Consider the following 25,374-nt stretch of genomic DNA (forward strand, 5'->3'; position numbering starts at 1 on the left):
CCAAAGCCCTGCTGTCTCAAGAAGGTATTATATATCATTGAGAGCTTCATATATTTTAGCCTTAAGAAAAAGCTGTCACTTCATTTTTGCTTTTCCAGTAGATTCTATGGAGCCAAAAAGAACAATCAGTCTCAATGCTTGCCACACACATCTTTGGCAAGCTCTCCTCATGTGCTTTTCTCAATACTCCTGGACCGATGTTCAAATATTTGCAGTTATGCAATTACACACTAACATGCAGCATAATGGAAATACTACTACTTCCAAAAATGTTGCTAGTCATATGATCTACATCTTTCAAGATAACTAGCAGGCCTGATACTGTAAATATTCCTGCAACTCATAGGTAAAAGAAAATAAACAAATACTAAGCCGTGGTTTTAACCTATACCATACCAAAACCCATTTTAATTATTTAAATAGTTTATATTCCACACTATCTGAAATTCCTAAGCAGATACACATGTTACTATTTGGATTTAAGTACAAATTATCAAGGAAGTTAAGTGCCGAACCTTTTGCAAAGCCAGCTCCACAAAATTGATACCATAAAAAATGTTGAAAAACTTACAAAATGCCAACTTTTTTTGCAATATTTAGCACAGGATATTCTTTGTATAAGAACATTATTTTTAAAAAAAGGCCAGTTTTGTAGTAGCCTTTAAGAGAATTGACCTCTGTACTGAAGACAACTGTGAATCCAAGGTTGGTCGATACTGGCAAAAAGACTCTTTGCTGTGCAAGAGTTAAGATTTGGAACTCTTTGGTAGGACAGATACAGAATTGTTGCGAGAGGGGTATGTTTAGAAATTACTTAAAATCCAGTTATTTGTTGATGCTTTCTTTAAGTCATACTTTTTTTTTTTTTTTTGGGGGGGGGGTAAACCCGATGAACTGTTTATGATCCACAGTTACAATATTAATCTGTATCTATGACATGCTATTAACTTTTATCTGTTTTTAAGCTCTGTTTCTATGCAAAGCTATGTTAGTATTTTTTAGCTATGAATTTTATGACTTATTTGTATGTTTATTTTACTATGTTTTAAGATTATATCCCATTTAGTTGTAAACAGTATAGAAATTTTTTAAATAAATAAATACATTTCAGATTAGGTAGCTGCAGCAATGCAAATTCATGCTAAGCAGCTCATTAATGAAGAGTTGCTGAATATAAAGAGAATAACATAAGAACAAAAGAATTGCCATACTAGGACAGACGGAAGGTCCATCCAGCCCAAAAGACTACAGATACGAAGACTACCGATTATATAAAACATCAGAGTCAAACTCTTTTCAAAGGCAAAAAAAAAATAAAAAATATGATCACGTCACTCCTTTACTGTATAAGGCCCATTGGTTACCAATCAAACATAGAGGGCTCCTTTTACTAAGCTGTGCTAGCGGTTTTAGCTTGTGCTTAGAGCACACTGCAATGCCACGCGTACTAAACGCTAACGCCTCCATTGAGCTGGCATTAGTTTTTCCGCATAGCGCGGGGGTTAGCATACGCTAATCTGCAGCGCGTGCTAAAAACGGTACCGCAGCTTAGTAAAAGGAGCCCAGAGTGATTTTTTTTTAAAATTCTACTTCTCACTTTTAAAGTTAAGCAAAATAACTCTCCTGGATACATAGATAGACTACTTATTCCTATGAGGACATTATGTTCCAGCCAACATCTTTTAACTGTTCCATCTTCAAGACAAATAATATATGATGCTACACGTAGGACTATATTCTCCATAACCGCTCCCACGCTCTTCCATCCTATGTGCGACATGAAGCATCATTAACTAAATTTAAGTCCAGTCTCAAAACTTTTTTATTCAGTGATGCTTATGACTTGATACATTTAAACATCTTAAAATTGAATTATTTCACAGTAATTTGATTATGGATCACAGATTTATTTTAAAAATCTCCCTTACCCTTTATTCTCATATAATTTCCCTTCACTTTCTTTTCTATCAAGATAATGTAGTTCTTCCCCTGTTCCTTATACTATTTTCCTTTTTGTGTTTTGTATACTGTCATTATGTATATTTAACTTTCACATTTATACAATCCTCATTTACCCCATTTTTAATTGTACATCACTAAGGACCTCTTCTATTAAACTGCGCTAGCAGTTTCTAGCATGGAGAGCCACGCTGAATGGCCCACGCTGCTCCCGACGCTCATTGAGTTCCTATGAATGTTGGGAGCAGCGCGGGTCATTCAGCGCGGCTCCCTGTGTTAGAAACTGCTTCCCTTCCAGCAGTGGCCAGCCCAGGTCACAGGTACTTGGAAAGATCCCAAGATGTAAAACAGATTTTATACTGCATATCCTAGGAATAAGCAGTGGATTTCTCCAAGTCATATCAATAATGGCCTCTGGACTTCTCTTTTAGGAAATTATCCAAACCTTTTTTAAACCACGCTAAACGAACTGATTTCATCGCAATCTCTGGCAATGAATTCCAGAGTTTAATTACACATTATTTGAACCTCTATGGGTTGTAAGAACTTCTATGCTCATTTTTTATTCTCTCTCTAAAACCAAAAATGCTACACTGACAAGCACGCAGCATTAAGAGTTTAGGAAATATAATTGATTCATGTTTAACAATGTAAGATCAAGTGTCACTTTAGGTTAGAAAATCATTTTGTAATTCATGCTTGGTTAGACAGGCCTGTCCTTTTCATTCTCAGCAGGAATTAAAAACAGACATGTAGGTGGAGGTCCCATCCCAGATGGATTATTGCAATACAGTATTTTTATGCCTTCTAATGAAACAGATAGCTAGGTTAAAGTTTATACAAAATACAGCTGCAACAACACCCATGAGTCTCAAAAGACGGGTCTGCTATACTCAGGATCTTACATAGGCTGCCTTTAATGCTACGTATTCACTGTTATTAATTTTAGAATTATACGATTTGGCTTTTTCTATAACATTCGGCACTCACACCACTGAATTCCCAATAACTAAGTCATAAACTTCATACTCCATTAAATAAACGTCTTACAACTATGTGTTGGCAAAAAACTTGGCCACAGGTTTTATTTAATTCAAAGATTCAAATAACAATGTAATTCCAATTTTATCCATTCTTCCTAGGCCCCCACTTTCCTTTCCCAACAGCTAGTCGGTCACGTACTAGCTGCTCTGTTTCAACATCCATGTACTTTACATTCTATTCCAAGTATCCCATTTGCAAGACCTGCGATGTGGCTCAGCTGTCTGTGGCGGTGCCGCACACAGTATACATCATAATACCCTTACTTACTTCCCACAAGAAGTACCTTCCATTTCCCACACAGCTGCATCTATCCCCCACCCCCCCCAAATCCACAACCTGACTCTTACCCAAACCATAGAACACCCCTCCCCAAAAAACCAAAAACCCCACTGCCACCATATCCCACAGTCATCCTGCAACTTCCCCAACCAGAACCAAAACCAAGAGGGGAGGGAAGGGAGGGCAAAATTAAATCTAATAAATACTTTCCACTTGCTCCTTCCCTGCTCTCCCATCTAATTGCCTACCCTCCCAAGCACCCACAACTCCCAAAACACTTATACAAAATCTCCCACCCAAATCATCCAATCCCTGTCACTGCCTTTCCATCCGATCACTCACTCCTTCTCCACTTGTATCCAGCCATTCCTACAACTTCCACCCAATCCTATCTTCTCACCATTTATACATACGATCCAGCCACCACTCAACAACATCTCCCCCCCCCCCCATCTCCCTCTACCCCAATACAATTTTCATGCTGTGTGCTCGTCCAATGTTATTAGCTCACTACCTCAGTGAGCTTTCCTTAACACAACACCTGGCATTTGGACTCGTTCACATTTCTTTGTGGTCTAATCCAGTTACTCTGTTTACTCTGTCTTTAGTCAACAAATTTAGGTTAGTTTTTACTTGAAATTAGGGAAGTGAATTTTTATATTGTTTTATTATGTGCATAACAGCACATGTTTCATTCAGGGCTTCCCCCATCATTCTATAATCTTGCATGTATAATTTAGCGCATAACACACAAAATTGCACACATAGGTTATAGAATACAAACAACCAATTATGAATTAATGACATACATATCTGCACTTGGTCAGTATTAAGAACATGAGCAGCCATACTTGGACAGACCAAAGATCCATCTAGCCCAGTATCCTATTTCCAACAGTAGCCAACCCAGGTCACAAGTACCTGGAGAGATTCCAAAGAATAAAACAGATTTTATGCTGGTTATCCTAGGGATAAGCAGTGGATTTCAGCAAGTGTATCTTAATAATGGCTTATGGACTTTTCTTTTAGGAAGTAATCCAAACCTTTTTTAAACCCTCCTAAGTTAACTGCTTTCACCATATTCTCTGGCAATGAATTCCTGAGTTTAATTAGAGTGAAGAAATATTTTCTCAAGTTTGTTTTAAATCTACTACTTACCGTATATACTCAATTATAAACAGAGATTTGGGAGCAAACAAAAAATGGCCCAAAAATGGGGGATCTTGGTTTATATTTGAGTCTATTACCGTAGTTTTAAAAAATATCCAAATTTAAGCCTACAAGGTGGTGGGGAATGGAGTCTGGGGTCAGGGGCAGACCAGACATGCAAGGCAGGCAGCTGATTCCTCCCGGCAGCAGTCGTGTCAGTCTTCCATATTGTTTCTGCCCACCGAGAGGAGGGGGAGTGAGAGTCAGCTGTGCATCTGGATTGTGAATAGTCCTGCCTTTGGTCCTGTCCTTTTTCTGCTAAATCAGCTGGCAATAATGAAGTCAGATGCCATGGGGGCCTTCCCTCTTGCCAAATCATTAAAGGCTCTGCCGGTCTTGATCCCGCCCCCTCTGAAGTTACTTCCTGATTTTGAGAGGCAGAATCGAGACCGGCAGAGCCTATAGCGATTTAGCAAGAGGGAAGGCTCCCATGGCATCTGGCTTCATTATTGCCAGCCAGTTTAGTGGGACCAGGACAGGACCGAAGACAGGGCTACTCACAATCCGGATGCACCGCTGACTCCTCACTCCCCCCTCCTCCAGCAAACAGCATGGAGGACTGCTGCCAGGAGGAGTATGCCAGTAAAATTGGGAGGCTTGTTGCATTTTTCATGTCTTATTTTCCTCAACACAAAGATTTTGTCATAAATTCTGTAATGCTAAAATCTGCAATAGAGTAGACATTCCTGAAGGTGTGAATAACATGTGGAAGGACCTAGTGAAGCTTTAAGAATGGTCCCAAATATGGCACTTAAGATTTAATGCTACAAAATGCAAGGTCATGCATTTGGACTGCAAAAACCCAAGGGAACAGTACAGTTTAGATGATGAAGAACTTTTGTGCATGAAAGAGGAACGGGACTTGGATGTAAGAGTATGTGATTTATCTTAAGATGGCCAAACAGGTTGAAAAGGCAGCAGTGAAAGCTAGAAGGATGCTAGAGGGCATAGGAAGAAGTATGGCCAGTAGGAAAGAGGAGGTATTGATACTCCTGTATAAGACTCTGGTGAGACCTCATTTAGAATATTGTATACAGTTCTGAAGACCGCACCTTCAAAAAGATATAAATAGGATGGAGTCAATCCAGTGGAAAGCTACTAAAACGGTTGGTGGTCTACTACATAAGGTATATGGGGACAGACTTTAAAATCTCAATATGTATATTTTGGAGGAAAAGCAGGAGAGAGGAGCTATAATAGTGACATTTAAATACTTATGTGGCATAAATATTCATGAGGAGAGTCTCTTTCATTTGAAAAGAAGCTCCGGAATGAGAAGGCATATGATGAAGGTAAGAAGTGATGGACTTAATCTAAGGAAATACTTTTTTTTTTACAAAAATGGTGGTAGATGCATGGAATGGTCTCCTGGTAGAGGTAGTGGAGACAAAGATTGTGTATGAATGCAAGAAAATGTGAGACAGGCATGTGGGATCTCTTAAGGAAAGGAGGAGATAGTGGATTTTGCATATGAACAAACTAGATGGTCCATTTGCTCTTTATCTGACATCACGTTTCTATGTAGATTTAAAGGAAATGCAAGGACTGATAGAATATAGTTTCAGGAATGGTTGGAATTTCATAGCTAAGATCCAATGAAAATATACAAAATTAAATAATTTGGGGGGCACAAATTTAGGAGAATACTACATGAAGACCATGAACACCAAATAAAGAGATCTTAGAGTGATTGTATTAGATGATTTCAAACTATTTTAAACAATACAGCTAAACGTTGTTGAATTCTGGAGGCCACCATTTCAAAAGGAGAAATACAAAGAAAATTAGAAATAACTACAGACTAAAGAGCCCTGATTCAGATGAAGTGCCAATTTATTGGCACAAAGAGTTAACATTTTCCACCAAGACTTTATAAACTGCAAATATCAACTGATCAGACAACAAGACAACACAGTAATGGCTAATAACAAGAAGAACACTACCCCTTCCAAAGGGAGACCCAAGTAATGTTCTAAAAAAATTACAGATCAATAACTTGTCTGTCTTCAGTCTGTGCACTGTTCACTGCAATAAACACTGACAGAATATACGATCGTATTGATTCCAATAACATCATGGCAATAGAACAGAAAAGCAATAAGAGAGGAACATATAGAACTAAAGACCACTTAATGCTGAATAAAGTCATCTTGGGAAATGGTAAAAAAAAAAAAAAGGCAGAAATCTCAGTACAGCATGGGCTGACTACAAGAAAGTTTTTGTTAATGTCCCACATTTCTTGATAATAAATTGCTTTTTATATATACTATACTGTATATAATAATCCTGTGATTGATCAAGTATATTAAGTTCACCGTGAAAATGTGTCAAACCACTCTCCATCTGATGGGCAGTTTGGGTCAGATTTGATAAACAATGCTCAAAATAAGGCGCCGTTGAGATCAGTTTGCTTAGTGATGGTTGTTGAGTGCATAAATCCAAATATTCTATAACACCATGTTTAATCTCTGGGAATGTCTCTGACCACAACAAATATGAACCTCACTAATTAGGGTTCAATTACAATGTGGCATATGAGCCATCAGTATATCCATATGTGTGATTGTTCTTTTTCTGGACTTATATCATAGCCTTCAACTGATATGTAGCCTGTATTTTTGTCTTTCTTCAAAATAAAGACATATTTTTTTTTTTTACTTATCATTTAATGCAGTGTCTCTAGAATGCCCCGACAGGACCCGTTTCGCCCACAAGGGCTTTTCAAGGGTTCATAGAGGAGCTCTTTTTTCTCTTTCCTCGCAATTCTGGGGCTAGGACTGTTCTGCACCTGAATCGAGAGGACACTGAGAAAAGAGCTCCTATATGAACCCTTGAAAAAGCCCTTGTGGGCGAAACAGGTCCCGTCGGGGCACTGCATTAAATTATAAGTATAAAACAAAATATATGCTGTTTTCTAGTCTTTATTTTGAAGAAAGACAAAAATACAGGCTACATATAAGTAGAAGGCTATGATATAAGTCCAGAAAAAGAACAATCACACATATGGATAATACTGATGGCTCATATGCCACATTGTAATTGAACCCTAATCAGTGAGGTTCATATTCGTTGTGGGAGTTTCCAATTTGCCTCACTTTTCATCTTCCCTACTCCTTTAATGTCCCTGACCCACCCGTGCCCCTTTCATGGCCATGCCTCCTTTGAGTTGCACACTATGAAATTTATGTTATAGAATAGGTGTAGCCCTCTCTGTGATGGTCAACTTTATAGCGTTGTCATACTCGTAGCTATAAACAATCAATATTCATATAAATGCTCCGAGTAAATATATAATTGATATAGCTTAACAAGTTATTTACAGAGGCCTCAGTTACACCCCCTTCTCCGCTGAATTATTTTCTTTTAGTAGGGAGCTCTGGGCGATAAATCGACACCAGCCTCTTTTTATTTAGTCAAATACTGCATAATTTAAAGTTAATCTTTATTAATAATTTTTAGGACCAAGTACTTTTAGGAATATATAAATTATATAATTTTCAACTTAGCTTGATTAGTAGCTTCATGGAGTCCAACATGTTTCGCAAATACTTTTTCAAGAAACACCCTACAAGTAAACAAAACAATTAAACTACTTTTACATTAATCACCCTTTTAATTTACCAAATCCTAAAAACTTTCATTAGATACTAGCGGCACTGGTAAGGTTACCTTTTTAAATAGCTATCTAATGAAAGTTTTTAGGATTTGGTAAATTAAAAGGGTGAATCTGGAGGCTTATCATATCTGACCTTGAGGTGGACTAAGAAATGTTGCATAAGAACATAAGAATAGCCTTACTGGGTCAGACCAATAGTCCATCGAGCCCAGTAGCCCGTTCTCACGGTGCCAATCCAGGTCACTAGTACCTGACCAAAATCCAAGGTGTAGCAATATTCCATGCTACCGATACTGGGCAAGCAGTGGCTTCCCCCTGTCTTTCTCAATAACAGACTATGGACTTTTCCTCCAGGAACTTGTCCAGACCTTTCTTAAAACCAGCTACGCTATCCATTCTTACCACATCCACTGGCAACGCGTTCCAGAGCTTAACTATTCTCTGACTTGCTGTTACTACTTTTGTTTTGTATGCAACTTAATCGACTGAGCCCTAATATTTACTCCCTCAGCAATGGATTTTTAACCTTAATCATTACTTATTTATATAACATCTATCAAATGGAGATTTTCTAAGCAGTTTGAATTCAGCTGCTCAAACATTTTTCCCTATCTGTCCCAACAGGCTCACAACCTATCTAATTTACCAGGGGCAATTAAGTGACTTGCCCAGGGTAACAAGGGGCAGCATGGGGTTTGAACCCACAACCTCAGGGTGCTGAGGGTCTAGCTCTAACCACTAGGCCATCATTTGTAGATGACTTAAAATATTATTGTTACACCAATCCATACTTAGGGGTCCTTTTACTAAGGCACGTTAGCCGATATAGTGTGCGCTAAATTCAAACGCGTCCATTATATTATATGGACATGTTAGCATTTAGCGTGTGGTAAATCAGCTAGCACGCCTTAGTAAAAGAGGGTGTTAGTGGTATAAGTCTGTGCAGTAATATGTTTTACAGATGACATCAGCATGATTTTTAGCCTACCCAAATGTGCTAAGGAAACCTTCATTATAGGAAAATTGAGCAAAGCCAAAAACATCTCTCTGACTGATCATTGGAACATACAGAACATAAAGGAACTTGAAAAGGAATGTGTAGAGGAAGAAGCAAAAATTAAAAAAAAAATAATTACTGAAAAACAAGATCAGTAAAGAATATGACACGAGATTAAAATTGATACTGAAAAGTGCTTTAACAGCATGGGATAAGATACTAGCTATTAATCAGCTTGCAGTTCCTGTACTCTCATTTAGCTTTAGAATTATAGACTGGCTTCATAAAGACATTGAAATACTGAATGTTGAAAAAAGAAAACTTCTCTTTTCCCACTAATTCTATAATATCAGTTAAGCCAAAACTTTATTCTCTTAGAGCCAAAGGAGGAATGAGCTTTAGAGAGCAATTTCCTGGAGGAAAAGTCCATAAACTGCTGTTGAGACAGACAAAACAAGCTCCGATTCCGAATAGGGAGGAGCGCGGACAAATCGGCCGAAGCCTTGGGGCCAATCTACAAGGAGTAGGGGAGGGAGGAGGGGGGCAAGATAGATTAGGGGTGAGCGGAAGGGAGGTCGCCCTTTCGATCCGGCGATCACATGAGGCAGACGCAGCTTTGCTTGCCCTGGATCGGTGGCATGGAATGCTGCTACTGTTTGGGGTTTTGCCAGGTAATTGTGACTTGGATTAGCCTCCGTGAAGACAGGATATGGGGCTATCACTTTGCCATATAAAAGGCAAGTATAAAAGTTGCACGTTAGCGTGCAACTTATATAAGTTGTAAATGTGAGATCCACCCATGTTCCATCCACATTTAAGTCCCCGTGCAGTTGTGTGCAATGCAGGTTGCACAGTAAACTTGAAGAATACTGCTTAGCACCCAGCAGCACTTAACACTCATGAATGTTACATTTATTCACATAAATGCTAGTATTCTGTAATCTTACTGTTCAAATGGTGTTTACATTTAACTACTAAGATTATGTAATTAGGGAGCAATTCTATAATTGAGTGTCCCCTTTTAGGTGTTCAAGGTCACATAGTAGAGAATGACATAGGGCTGTGGACAGGGACAGAGCTCATGGGGACAGGGCAGAGATGGGGGACAGAACTGTGAAGTTGGGGGTTCCTGAGTATTCCTGCTACCAGCACATCTTCTGAGAGGGCATTTTCTATTGTGGAAGGGACTGTGGTAGACAGGAGGAGAGTTAGACTGAATCCTGAGATTGCTGATGATTTATTACTCTCCCACAGATTAAAAAAATTGTAACAGTGCATATTTCTCCCCTTTTAGGACATACAAAGCAGGGGTGGGGTAGGAAGGAAGGAAATAAGAAGAGAGAGATGCCATAGTATGGAGGAAGGGGTGGAGACAGAGAGAAAAAAAGGGAGAGGGGGAAAGCTGAAATGAATCTATATATATAAAATCGGAGGTATGTATGTATGTGTCGCGATCACGCAAAAACGGCTTGACCGATTTGAACGAAACTTGGTATGCAGATCCCTCACTACCTGGGGTGATATGTTCTGGGGGTCTCGCGGCCCACCTGCACATGTGGGCGGAGCTACAAACATAAAATCAGATTTTACCCATTCATGTCAATGGAAAAAATGTTAAAAGCTGCCATTCTCACAGTAATTCAAAAACGGCTTGCCCGATTTGAACGAAACTTGGTATGCAGATCCCTCACTACTTGGGGTGATATGTTCTGGGGGTCTCGTGGCCCACCTGCACACATGGGCAGAGCTACAAACAGAAAATCAGATTTCACCCATTCATGTCAATGGAAAAAATGTAAAAAGCTGCCATTCTCACAGTAATTCAAAAACGGCTTGCCCGATTTGAACGAAACTTGGTATGCAGATCCCTCACTACCTGGGGTGATATGTTCTGGGGGTCTCGCGGCCCACCTGCACACGTGGGCGGAGCTACAAACAGAAAATCAGATTTCACCCATTCATGTCAATGGAAAAAATGTAAAAAGCTGCCATTCTCACAGTAATTCAAAAACGGCTTGACCGATTTGAACGAAACTTGGTATGCAGATCCCTCACTACCTGGGGTGATATGTTCTGGGGGTCTCGCGGCCCACAACTCTATGTTGCTTGCTCAAGGGTGGGTTCACCCAAGAATTTATATGTTCTTGCTCCTGGAGGTGAAACTAAAAATGTTGTTTATAATCAAGTTTTGCGTTAGTTGTATTGCATTCATTTTGTCAAATATTTCACATTATAATTTGAATATATGTGTGTGTGTGTATGTATGTATGTTCCAGCATAACTCTTCAATGCATGGACAGATTTCAACCAAACTTGACATACACATTACTTACTATCTGAGGACAAACACTGTGGGAGTGGGAAGGGGGGATATGTAAAAATGATTGAAAATGACAGATTTTAGTATCTACCCCATAGTGTTTTCGGGCTCACAGATGAATACTCAGCATAACTCTGAAACGCATGGAGAGATTTCAACCAAACTTGGTACACATATGACTTACTATCTGGGGAAAAATATTGTGCAGGTGGGACGGGGTAAAATACTGTGGGGTTGGGAAGGGGGTGATATGTTAACATTATCAAAATCGACATATATTAATGTCCAACCCATAGTTTTCGGGCTCGCAGAGATGAATACCGACACTCCCGATGCCGTTTAAGTCTAAGTTCAGCCCCATAGAGAGGGACATTCCTTTGGGACATGTGGAGGGTAGGGGGTTGGGAAATAGGGGTGGGGCATATGGGACATGTGGGGTGGGTAACGTGGGGGGTGGGACATGTGGGACATAGGGGGGTGGGACATGTAGGGGGTTGGACATTTTGGGATAAATAAATATCCGGGCAACGCCGGGTAATCAGCTAGTTGTATATAAAAGAGAGCAGGGGCACAGGATAGACAGTTTATGGAAGGGGCATAGAAAAAGGGAAGATGCCATATGGAAGGGGGAAAGGATTGAAGGGCTATAACTGAAGGTAGAGAACAGGATTGTTTGAAAATAAATAAGAACTGACCATACACAGAGATGCCAAACAGCAGCACCAAGCAATGTCCCAAGTCAAGAGGGATATCTTCCTTGCATTCTGATCAGTATATATAGCAGGTTTAGATTTGAATGCCCATCCTATGAGCATCTGATGTCTAGAAAAAAATACATCATATGCATGTGGAGGAGTAGCCTGGTAGTTGGTGCAGCAGACCGTAATCCTATGGAATTGGGTTCAAATCCCACTGCAGCTCCTTGTGGTTCTGGGCAAGTCACTTAACTTTCCATTGCCCCAGGTACAAAATCCTAAGGACAGAGTAAATACCTACATATAATGTGTACAGCACTGCATACATCTATTAGCACTATAGAAATGATAAGGAGTAGTAGTATCTGGTCTCATCTAGTGCCTAAGTGGTTTATATTCAGCTACTCAAACATTTCTCCCTATCTATTCCAGGGGGCTCACAATCTGATTAATGTACCTGGGGTAATGGAGTGTTAAGTGACTTGCCCAAGGTCACAAGGAAAAATGCTGGACTTGAACCTGCAACCTCAGGGTGTTAAGGTTACAGCCCTAACCACTAGGGGGCTCCTTTTACGAAGGTGCATTAGGGCCTTAACGCGTGGAATAGCGCACGCTAAAATGCCACATGTGCGCTAAAATACCACGCGCGCTAGCCGCTACTGCCTTCTCTTGAGCAGGCGGTAGTTTTTCAGCTAGCGCGCTAACTGGTGCGTGCGCTAAAAACGCTAGTGCACCGTCGTAAAAGGAGCCCTTGGTCACTCCTCCACTATAGTCATTGTCTATATACGCACCCATTTTTCTGCCATATTGAATTTTCTTAGCTTTATTCTCTGCTATGTGAGTGCCTCTCTCAACATTCTTGGTGCGCATATTTGGCACCTACCCTTTTATAGAATTCCCTCATAATTACTTCCCTGTTTAATAATAAATGGCAATCGATTCCACTCTCGAGCTGTTTAAAAGCTTATTGTATTCGCAGACACTCAGACATACTCATACAGTGGACCGCACTTGACATTGGGAATTCAAATGTATTAATATGAGCTAATCTTATAGATCTTACAGGGGCTCCTAGTAAAGTGGCCATATAAACTAGCACCACCCTACAAAAGATATTAAATAGAAGCTTTATTTAAAGATGAATCTGGCAAGAAGTGTTGGGAACCTGTAGTTCATAGCTGGCTTAGATCGTGGCACAATTATAGCTCTAAAGAGAGTTTTGAATTTCTGTGTAGAGTTGTATAGTTTTATAGCAAACTGGACAGAAATACTTTTTTTGGGTTTTTTTGCTATCCTTGAAGCCACTGCTTGCCCTCAATTGGTAGCATGGAATATTGCCACTGTTTGAGTTTCTGCCAGGTAAGGGCTACTGGGCCAGATGGACCATTTGTCTGACCCAGTAAGGCTATTTTTATGTTCTTAAGTAGAATGGATAGCAGACCTAGAAAAGTATAAAAATATCTATGCCAGTTTTCAACAGTTTGCAGTCTGCTTAGGTTTGAAAGATAAGGTATCTTTTTACAGGTATGCAGATTTTCAGGCTCACTACTGCTACTATTAATCATTTCTATAGCACGGCCAGACATATGCAGCATTGTCCATTAAAAGAACCTGAAAGGTTTGCCAATAATACAAATAGTAACACCCAAAACGTAATTGGCAACAACTTTTTCCCCCCTGGTGAGAATGTGCCAAAATGTGAGGCTTGGATAAATTTTAGAAAAAAAATCTAATAATAATAATAGGACGTCAGTACGGGCACAGCTCACGGTTTGGAGCGAAATTTAGCCCCGGGCAGGATCTCCTAGGTGATAAGCACCAGACTCAGGGTCTAAATAAGACCTGCCCCATACATCGTTATGTCCAATATTTAAATTTATTTATACAAATATCCACGAGCCCTCGGTCTAAATTCAAACCAGGAGAAAAAAAGAGTTAAGGACGTTTTAATCTCCCAGTATCAAAATTCATCAAAACTCTGCACAAGGAGCATTAAAGTGCAATGTGCTAACATGAAAGAGACATTGAAAAACTCTAGCCATTAATGAAAAGTACTTAGCTAAATCCCCTCAAAAGTTTGTATCGCCACTCGACAGAGCCCCGTTTCGGTTTCTTCGTCAGGAGCGGAGATTAAAGTGCTGATAAGATGAGATGCACAAGAAGCTAGTTCATTCTGAAGCAACAGGAGACCATAAATCCTGCAAGCATAATCCACCAGAGTTTAGCACAATCAAGCTGTCAAGTGGTGATACAAACTTTTGATGGGATTTAGCTAAGTACTTTTCATTAATGGCTACAGTTTTTCAATGTCTCTTTCATGTTAGCACATTGCACTTTAATGCTCCTTGTGCAGATTTTTGATGGATTTTGATACTGGGAGATTAAAACATCCTTAACTCTTTTTTCTCCTGGTTTGAATTTAGACCGAGGGCTCGTGGATAATTGTATAAATAAATTTAAATATAGGACATAATGATGTATGGGGCAGGTCTTATTTAGGTCTGGTGCTTGTCACCTATGAGATCCTGCCCGGGGCTAAATCTCGCTCCAAACTGTGAGCTGTGCCCGTACTGACATCCTATTATTATTATTAGATTGTTTTTTTCTAAAATTTATCCGAGCCTCACATTTTGGCATATTCGCACCATGGGGGAAAAAAGTTGTTGCCAATTACGCATTGTCCATTAAAAATGTAAGAAACAATCCCTGATCAGTAGAGCTCACACTCTACAGTAGAGCTGTTAAAAATCCACAAGTAACTTTAAATGGAATCTTATTTAGGAATCCTTTTATCAAGCAGTGGTTGAACGTTTTACCATGGGCCAGCGAGATAAATACTCTGACGCTCTTAGGAATTGAATGAGCATCATAGCATGTACCTCGCTGGTTCACGGTAAAGTGCTCTACCGCTACTTAATAAAAGGAGTTTTTAGTTATTTATACCTGCTATCTATAGTATGTGTTTGACTCATACTTAAATGCATGTTACCTCTTCATAGTAACATAACATACAGTAGTAACATAAAAGATTACGGCAGATCAAGATCTGTATAATTCAGCCAGTCTGCCCAGTAGTCCTACTCATAGGCAGCAGAATCTACCTTTTACGTTAACTTTACTTGATTATTGTAGTTCCTCCCTCTTTCCTCTTGTGCACGTTTGTATATATGTCATGAGATATTTGTCTTGTAACTTATCTCAAGTTCTACCTATGTAAGCTTGTGTCTTTGGTCCCCCATTAGCACTTACTTGTACTCTGCTTAGAAGTTTGATTGAGTGGTATAACATTTTTTTTAAAAAACTTGAATAAATAAAAATGCTTCTTCGTTTGGAGGGGCCCAAAGGCTCCGCTTTAGCCCCAGCAGGATCTTGTGGCATGACCTCTCTCTCCAGTGCCTGACTCCTCCCACCTACTTTCCAGGGTCTCTGTAATTTTAAATCTTCCAGCAGCCGCCGAGCAGCTTCAACGAGCAGACCTGCCCCGGAAGTCTTCATTCTGCAGCGATGCTGTATGGCAGCTGCCGGAAGATTTAAAATATCAGCGACCAGGAGGAGGTGGGTTGGGGAGTAGAGCCATAACTGACCCTGACTGCCAATTTTTGGGGAGGCCAATGGACCCTGTGGCCTTCCCTGGTCCAGTGCCTATGGTCCTACTCATTATGAGTTCATACAATATACTCAATCATAAAATATGAATACTTGATCAAATCTTTCTTTGCCATTTTTTGGACACAGACCATAAAAGCCTGCCCAGCATTGTCCATATGTTCTAGCTACTGAAGTGGCTGTCAAAATCCATTCTGGCCTATCCTAATCTGCTTTTGCCATATATAGGACTCAGACTATAGAAGACCACCATTTGAGTTGCCATTAAAGCCCTCGCCAGCACATTCTGATCTTTCTAGCCATACACAGGGCACAGACCATAGAGGTCTTACAGCCAGAGGAACCATTTAAGTGCCGCTTAATACAACAGCATGAATGCAGTTATTTTTTTTTTGTTTTTCTACACCAAAGTATGGGAAGAAGTAGGGACAAGCAGGACATTTACAGAAAAATGTTTTGACTAAGCGCTATAAAAAAAATTCTGATTTTTTTTTACACTTGTAATTTTTTTTGATTATTTGGGCATCAGAGAGCCATGTGCTTAAAACAGATCGAAGCACATTTTTTTTCTCCCCTTCTTATCTCTTATAATGTAACTTTACCCCACCCCTTCTCTTCAGTCATCACTCTCAAGTCTGTCTTGTCGATGTCTTCAATGTTCACCTCCCTTCCTTTCAATACTCATTACTTTTAAGTACTTTTTAAACTCTATTTTAGTATTTTATTGTAAACCGGCTAGATACTCGTTGATGGTCGGTATATTAAAAATCAATAAACTTGAAACTTTTCTAGGGTCTATCTCTCTTAGCATGTCCAGATCTTCAAATTCTTCTCAATCATTTGCCCAGTAGTTTTAGTAATATAAGGGCTGTCGGGTAAGATTTGCCTCTTTGCAGATGATACCAAATTCTGAAATAGAGTAGACACCCCAGATGGTGTAAATAACATGAAGAAAGACCTAGCGAAGCTTGAAGAATAGTCTGAAATTTGGCAACTAAAATTCCCTTGTTTATGAATGCAGAGCATGGGTTTAGCACCAGCAATGGCGGTAACTGCTCCAATGCTCATAGGAATTCTATGAGCGTTGGAGCAGTTACCGCTGCTGTCAGCGCTAAAACCCGTGCTATGCGTTCATAAAACAGGGGGGGGGGAAGGTTAATGCTAAGAAATGCAAGGTCATGCATTTGAGATGCAAAACCTGAAGGAATGGTACAGTTTAGGGGGTGAAGAACTTATGTGCACGACAGAAGAGCAGGACTTGGGTGTGATTGTATGTGATGATCTTAAGGTGGCAAAACAGGTTGAAAAGGTGATGGCAAAAGCTAGAAGGATGCTAGGGTGCTTAGGGAGAGGTATGGCCAGTAGGAAAAAGGAGGTATTGATGCCCCTGTATAAGACTCTGGTGAGACCTCATTTAGTATATTTTGTGCAATTCTGGAGCCCACACTTTCAAAATGATATGAAAAGGATAGAGTCAGTCCAGAGGAAATCTACTAAAATGGTACATAGTCTTCGTCATAAGGGAAAGACTTAAAGATCTCAATATGTATACTTTGGAGGAAAAGCAGGAGAAGGGAGATTATCTTTATAGAGACATGTAAATACCTATATAGCATAATTGTGAATGAGTTGAGTCTCTTTCATTTGAAAGGAAGCTCTGGGATGAGAGGACATAAAATGAAGTTAAGAGGTGATAGGCTCAGGAGTAAGTAATCTAAGGAAATACTTTTATACAGAAAGGGTGGTAGATGCATGGAACTGTCTCCTAGAAGAGGTGGTGGAGACAGAGACTGTCTGAATTCAAGAAAGTGTGGGATAGGCTTGTGGGATCTCTTAGAGAGAGGAAGAGATAATGGTTACTGCAGATGGGCAGACTGGATGGGCCATTTGGCCTTTATCTGCCATCATGTTTCTATGCTTCTATGTTTCTATGTAACTACAAAATATTTGAAGAGGAATGGATTGTTTTATAGCACCACCCATCCAACTCCAGAATTAATGCCAAAGACTATCTGTAATGCTGGCTTGTTTCCCTCTACCACCAATGTCATAACTAGTCTGTTCCTAGTCTAGCAAATACAGAGAAGGCCATCAAACAGAGCCATTTACTGCACTTGATAGTGTGCACAGGGACCTGCATTACTGATTCATTGCCGTGCTTTCTTCCAGCTCTGGCCCTTAGATCCCTGCAAGTGGTATTGGTCACACATTTCCATCTTGTTAATATTAAAAAAAGAAAGAAAATATGGATCTTACTAGCTTTGAGTAGATGCCATTTTACTTCAGTGTTTTAGAATGAATATCTAAACATGTAGGATGATTACTGATGGAAAAGTACTACTAAAATTAACTATATGAAAGCTTAAAAAATGGCTCAATATGGAAATATAATTTCAATAATGTCATGTTACTTAGAAAAGAGCAAGTAAATTATACCAGATTAAAGGAAAATGTATCTAAATTGCTTTCTTAAAATTATTTGCAAAAAGACTTGTAATGCACACTGAAAATAGAGTCGAAGAAAAGGACCACCAACCTTGCTGTATGGTGAATTTAACCCCCTGTATAAAAATGCTAGCATTCTGGGTAATTATCAAGGAATTTGCCAGTAATATCAGTGGTGATTTTCTAAGGTACCAGATGAGAATCAGCTTGGCAAGAATATTCACCCACACTCATTTCTCTTTCAATATCAGAATTTGTTGAGTTGGGAGTAGGGAATGGTACCGGAGGACTGGAGAAGGGCAGATATGAAAGTAAGGAAGTAGAGAAGTACAGACCTGTAAATCTGACTTTTGTTATAAGTAAATTAATAGAAACTCTTTTAAAATAGAGAATAGTGAAGTTTCTGGGATCCAATGGATTACTAGAGGCAGGTCTTATCAGACAGATTTGGTCAATTTCTTTGACTGGGTGACCAGAGAATTGGATAGAGGGAATACACTAGATGAGGTGTATTTCGATTTAAACAAAGCCTTTTACAGTGTTCCACAGGATAGACCACAAAGTGAAAGCCTAGATCAGGAGCTGGTTGAATGAAAGGTGACAGAGTGTAATGGTCAATGGAGATCGCTCTGAGGAAAGGGATGTTACCAGTGGTATGCCTCAAGATTCAATTCTTGGGCCTGTTCCTTTTAATATTTTTGTAAGCAATATTGCTGAAGGACTGTAAAAAAAGACTATCTGTAAGATTTGCTTCTTTGTGGATGATACCAAAATCTGTAATAGAGTAGACATCCCTGATGGTGTGGATAACATGAGGAAGGACTACTGAAGCTTGAGGAAAGGGTTGAGATTTGGCAGCTAAGATTTAGTGATAAGAAATGCAAGGTTATGCATTTGGATTGCAAAAACCCAAGGCAACAGTATAGTTTAGGGGGGTGAAAAACTTTTGAGCATGAAAGAGGAGCAGGACTTGGGTGTGATTGAATGCAATGATCTTAAGGTGGCCAAATAGGTTGAAAAGTCAACTGCAAAAGCTAGCAGGATGATTGGATGCATAGGGAGAGGAATGACCAGTAGGAAAAAGGAGGTATTGATGCTCCCATATAAGACTCTGGTGAAATCTCATTTAGAATATTATGTACAATTCTGGAGGCAGCACAATTCTGGAGATATAAACAAGTTGGAGTTGTTCCAGAGGAAAGCTACTAAAATGGTCAGTGGGATACATTATAAGTGTATGGGGACAGACTCAAAGATCTCAATATGTATAATTTGGAGGAAAGGCAGGATAGAGGAGATATGATAGAGATGTTAAAATATATATATAAATATATAATATAAAATATATAATATATAATATAAAATATATAATATATAATATATATATATATATATAAATAAGCATGAGATAAGTCTCTTTCAATTGAAAGGGAACTCCAGAATGAGAAGGCATAAGATGAAGTTAAGAGGTGATAGGCTAGCATCACCCCACAGAATCATACCAACTTACCACCAGTGCCTCAAAGAATAAAACAATCTAGGTAGACTGTGGCATGTGGCACAGAAGCATCCATCCTCACAATTGTTGGGCCTACAGAATTCCTGTGCTCCATAAGAGCATTTTGCTGCTCATGAAAAAAGAATTGAGGTAGTACTAGAACCAGTGAAGGTAACGCATGAAGAAAGACACTCCAAAAGCACAAATAAAGATGCTCAAACCAGAAAGTTGTTCCTGGGGAATTCCATCAGTGGGATTAACTTGGAAACACTGGACAAGGAGCCCAAAATAGTGAAATGGCTTCCAGGATCCTTGGCTACCAGGAACATCAGGCAAATACTAACTATAATTAGGGAAGAAATAAAGGATTTGAACTATGATGTTATCCACCTTGGAACAAATGAGCTAGCTAACAATACCCCACTTGAAGCATAAAAACTTTTCGGAAGCTGAGGGAGGGGTTAAAACCTTATGTAAAAACTAGCTTTTTAGAAAGTATTGCCTACTTATGAAAAGGGATATGAAAGAGTACAAAATACAGAGAACTTCAATAGGTGGCTCAAAGCCTGGTGCCATCAAGAAGGTTTTGGGAACATAGGAGGATGGGGCAATACGTGGAAAAATAAGAGAAAAGAATCTTGGCCAAGAAATTCAGGAAATATGTTTCTAGGCATTTAAACTAGAAGGGGTGTGTGTGGCATTTCCAGTGGCCACTCCTAGCAAAAGACAAAATATGATGGTTCTAAAGACGGCAATGAAAACAACAATATTAGGCATTCACTTCATAGCAATGCAACATGAAATGAGACAATTCCTCCTGCCTCCACTCCCCCTGAGACATCCTCTGGCAGGAGGGATGCCCATTTCCTCCTGCCAGAACCCCTAAAGCCGCCCCCACCTGCAAATGTCTGCAGCAGAAGGAGTGGAGTGCCAAATTCCTCCTGTTACAACACCTCAGACATCCCCCAGCAGGAAGGATGCCCAGTCCCTCCTGCCGGAAACCCACCCCCCTAAGATCATCAGCAGGAAGGAAGCCTATTCCCTCCTGCTGGAAGCCTCTCTGCAGGCATACCCCCACCCTGGCCCCACCCAAGCCCACCCAGACCCCATTAGTACCTTTTTTTCATTGGCTGGTCAGAGGAATGCTTACTCCCTCTCCACAGAATGGCAGGCCTTCCCTTCCTGATTCATTGTGGGATGAACCAGGGAGGGGTCTTAGGTGCCATAGGAGGGGCTTTCAGTGCCTGAGCCAATCAGAATCAGAGGCCTCTCCCCAGTGCATTCTGGGATGCATTGTACGTGGCCAAGATTCTGATTGGCTGGATCTCTTAGGGCACTCCCATGCATTGGGAGAGATGCCAAAGATTCTGGTTGGCCCAGATGCCTAAGGCCCCTCATATGGGAGAGGCTTTAAGTGTCTGGGCCAATCAGGGCCTTAGACCCCTCCCCAGTGCATCCCAGGGGATATCTCGAGGGAGGGACAGGACAGGTTACCTGCTGTGGCTGCTAAACTGATCGCAGCAGGGAGATTCCCTTGCCACGATCAGCTCAGTGGCAACACAATTCTTTAACTGGCACCTGTGACATGGACGCTGGTTAGAGAATCGTGGTAGTTAGGCGGGCTTAGGCATCTGTTCATGAGGACAGATGAGATTCTATATAAGACGCCCATATGAGATTCTTGAAAGCCGCTTAGGCAGCTTCTGAGACCGGGCATCCTATACAGAAACAGGCCCCAAATTTCTACACTCAGATAAAATAGATGATTTATAATATACTTAGATAAGATAGCTGACTTAAGATATACCATAGTTGTCCTTTAAGAGGCAACTTCACCTATTTCTTCAACTCTCAATTTAAAAAAGTAGAATCTAGAACTTTATGTGGTGTGACTTGGAGAGAATATCAGCTTGAGTTTAGATATTACTCTCTGTACTATGGCAGCAGAATCAAATCATGCTGTGGTATTGGCCAAGTTAGCTACACTATTAAGAATTCCAAGGAAGACAAGAGGATGCCTACAGAATGAACATACCATACCATACCATTTCTTATACTCCACAAATTTCAGCAAGGATTCATTGTGGTTTACAATAAGATTCCTAGATGTACATTGCAGTTACAGTAGGAAGCCTAAACTATAAATGAATGAGGATCTGGAGAATTACAGAGAGAAGAGATGTGTTTAACAATTTTCTGAATTGATAATAAGAAGAGGGTTGTCATAAAGCTATTCCAAACCTTGGGACTTTGATATTCGAAGGTAGACTCAAATAAATTTTTCTGGTACACTTGTTCAGGTGAAGGAAAGGTCAACTTAAAGCATTGTGGTGTTCTTGAAATAGAGAAAGAGCTTGTGATTTTAACATCAGGTACTAGTCCTTAGAGTTCTCTCCATATATAACCTTGTAGACCATACAAGCAATCTTAAACTGTATCCTTTTATCATGGGCAACCAATGTAACTCTTCAAGTAGTGGGTTAACCTTCTCATATTGACTTGATTAAACAATTAGTCTAGCTGTTGTATTCTGAAGTAGTTGCAATCTCTTGTTTCTTCTCTGTGATACCATAGTACAAAGAGTTGTACTAGTCCAAGTACAGGAGTAATACAGCCTGAACAACTATACTAAAACTGATCTGGCTCAAAACAGGTATTATTGTTCTTAACTGTCTTAATCTAAAAAAAAAAAAAAAAAGACTAGAGAATTAATCTGATCACTGAAGGTTAGGTAGGAATCCAGAATAATGCCTAGGACTTTTCATGTTTTCTAAATTGTAAGTTTTTCTCCTGTAGTTAAGGTCAGTTCTGTATATGGTAGTGAGTTGTAGTAACCAAACCATAGCACCTTACTCTTCAGGTTATTAAGTTTAAGGAAGTTATTTTCCATGTACTTAGATTGTTGATAATCCCTGTCAGGGATTGTAGTGTATTGTCAAGAAAGTCTTCAGAATAAGGATAACTATGGTCCTGGAATTAAAATAATGAGATATATCTCCAATGACAAAGGCAAATATGGTAGAACTTTTTCAATAAATTTGAACTATTGAAAGCTGACTTATCTAAGGTAGTGGGAAAACTGAAAAAACAGAAATTAAGATTCTGGGTGATAGAGTTGCTTAGAATGAACTGCATATTGATGAGCAGATGGAAACATTGTACAATTCAGATTCTTGAAGTGCTGGAAACCTCTGAGCCAGCTGTAGATGTTTTTCAAATATATCAGGAAATTTATAAGATCTATATGCACAATGTACCTTCACTAATTCATCTAGACAGAACATGCAAGGGATTGGTCATACGATTTAATAAACTAACAAAATCAATTATTGCATGTTTTCATTGTTTTTATGCCAAGCAAATTTTGATGAATGCTCTCTATGGTCAGCAATATGTTGAATATAAAAGACAGAATCTGAAAGTTTACTCAGATCTATCCCTTGTTTATGTTGGAGAATACAGCTTTCATACTTTAACACAATTACTGCAAGCTATAAGAATTAACTATCAATGAAACTTTCCTTTTTTCCCTTACAATTGTCTACTAAAAATACAAGTATAATTATTGGAGAGATTTAATCATCAAAAATTTCTGACCAATAGCTCTCCTCTATTCTGCTGTACTATCCTAGCTGGTGTTATTTTCTTTTAAAGATTTTATTTCTGTTCGCCAGTTTGCTATTTTTTTTCATGAAAAGAGGAATAGCAATTACATTAAACCATAAACCATATTTCCAATAAGCCAGACAGGAGAGTATCCATACCAACATGTTACAAGGTTTCAACTGAAAGTAGGAAAGAACATAAGATCACAATCACTTTAAGACATCTTATGTGTGGGTTCTCTGAGGAAGCCTGGTCTGGCAAAACGCATCAGAACCTGGAAGAATTAGACACCTAAGATGAGTACATAATAGTTTTTGAATTGTTTAGAAAATTTTGAGCAGTTGTAATCACAATCAATATAATACCCAAAGTGCGATGATTGAGCATTGAAGATTTTCTCCAGGGATAATACCCCAGTGTGATCTTTCTATCACCATTTGATTGGTTCTGAGCACTTTGTAAACTGTTAAACTATTCATTTATATATAGAGAGTGGGTGCTTCTGTATTTTGTATTACTCCACATATGACCCATGTGGCAATAATTCTTCCCATTTTTTGTTTGGGTTCAACTAAAAGGAGACATTCAACAAGTGAGCAGATGGCAGGGACTTCCAAAAGAGAATTCAGCATGGGACCTGATAATGCTTCAGACCCAACAGTTTTGAAGTGCTGTATTCCCTTTTACTTCAAAAGTTTCTAATTACCATGGTATAGGTACATCATTTCTCTGGAAGACATATAGCACAGTGTAGACGTTTTCTACCCAGTTTTCAGGAGCCACCCAGCTCCTCTGGTGTTCTTAAAAACATAGAAAAATGAAGGCAAACAAAGACCATATGGCCTTTTATAGTCTGCCCAAACATGCCATCCATTATCCCATCTTCTCCCTTATCAATCAAACATACTTGTCCCAAGCTGTCTTGAATTCATATACGACGGACCAGGAGCTGCGGGACCCGGGCATGGGACAGCACTCCGCCCCTCCCCACAGCTGCCAGTCGCTAAGCCAGTTGGAAGGCTCAGCGACTCAAGTTTTGAATTATACTTGGTTCTATAACCCTTACCTCCCGCTCAACGGACCGGGAGCGGCAGGACCCAGGCGTGAGAGAGCACTCCGCTCCTCCCCCACCGCTGCCAGTCACTGAGCCAGTTAGAAGGCTCAACGACTCAAGTATTGAATTTTTTACTTGACTCTGCAGCCCTCACCTTATCCTCGATGGACTGGTAACTGCAGGACCAGGGCATGGGAGAGCTACCCAGATACAACAACACAAATCACCCACTCCCTCATCAGAACCTGAATAGACAATACAACTCTCAATAAGCCAAGAAGGAAAAATCTTCCCCACAACTCCCCACAGCTACAATATCTGCCACACTTAGCACCACTATGATGCCTACACTACGAAAATACCCACAAGCTATCCTACTGATTACCCTGCTCTTAACCAATTGGAAGGCAACCGCAAACAACATCTCCCCAATACTAACCATAGCAAATTCCAAGGGAATTACCCATCCAACCAGGCAAATCACAATAGACAGAAACTCAAACCATCAGACATACACATACCAACCTGCCCCACAAACAAGAAGAAGACTGACAAATCCTTACAAGACCAAAACACAACCCAATCAAAGATCACTCATCAACCTAAAAACAACTCACAATACACCAGGGGTAGGGAACTCTGGTTCTCGAGAGCCATATTCCAGTCGGGGTTTCAGGATTTCCCCAATGAATATGCATGAGATCTATTTGCATGCACTGCTTTCAATGCATATTCATTGGGGAAATCCTGAAAACCTGACTGGAATACAGCTCTCAAGGACCGGAGTTCCCTACCCCTGCAATACACCACATGTGCATACGTAAACATCAGAGCCATAGGCCCCAAGACAGAACACATAAAAAACTGGATAGAAGAAGAAAACCTAGACTACCTTTTCCTTACAGAGACATGGCTTACTTCTGACTCAGACCCCAGAATAACGGAAGTCTGCCCTAAGAGTCACAAGATAACAATGATATGCAGAAAAAATAAAAGAGGAGGAGGAAAAGCCATCATAGCCAGAAACACCATAAACCTAAAAATGC

The sequence above is a fragment of the Geotrypetes seraphini genome, chromosome 1, assembly GCF_902459505.1.
Source record: "Geotrypetes seraphini chromosome 1, aGeoSer1.1, whole genome shotgun sequence".
Lineage (NCBI taxonomy): Eukaryota > Metazoa > Chordata > Amphibia > Gymnophiona > Dermophiidae > Geotrypetes > Geotrypetes seraphini.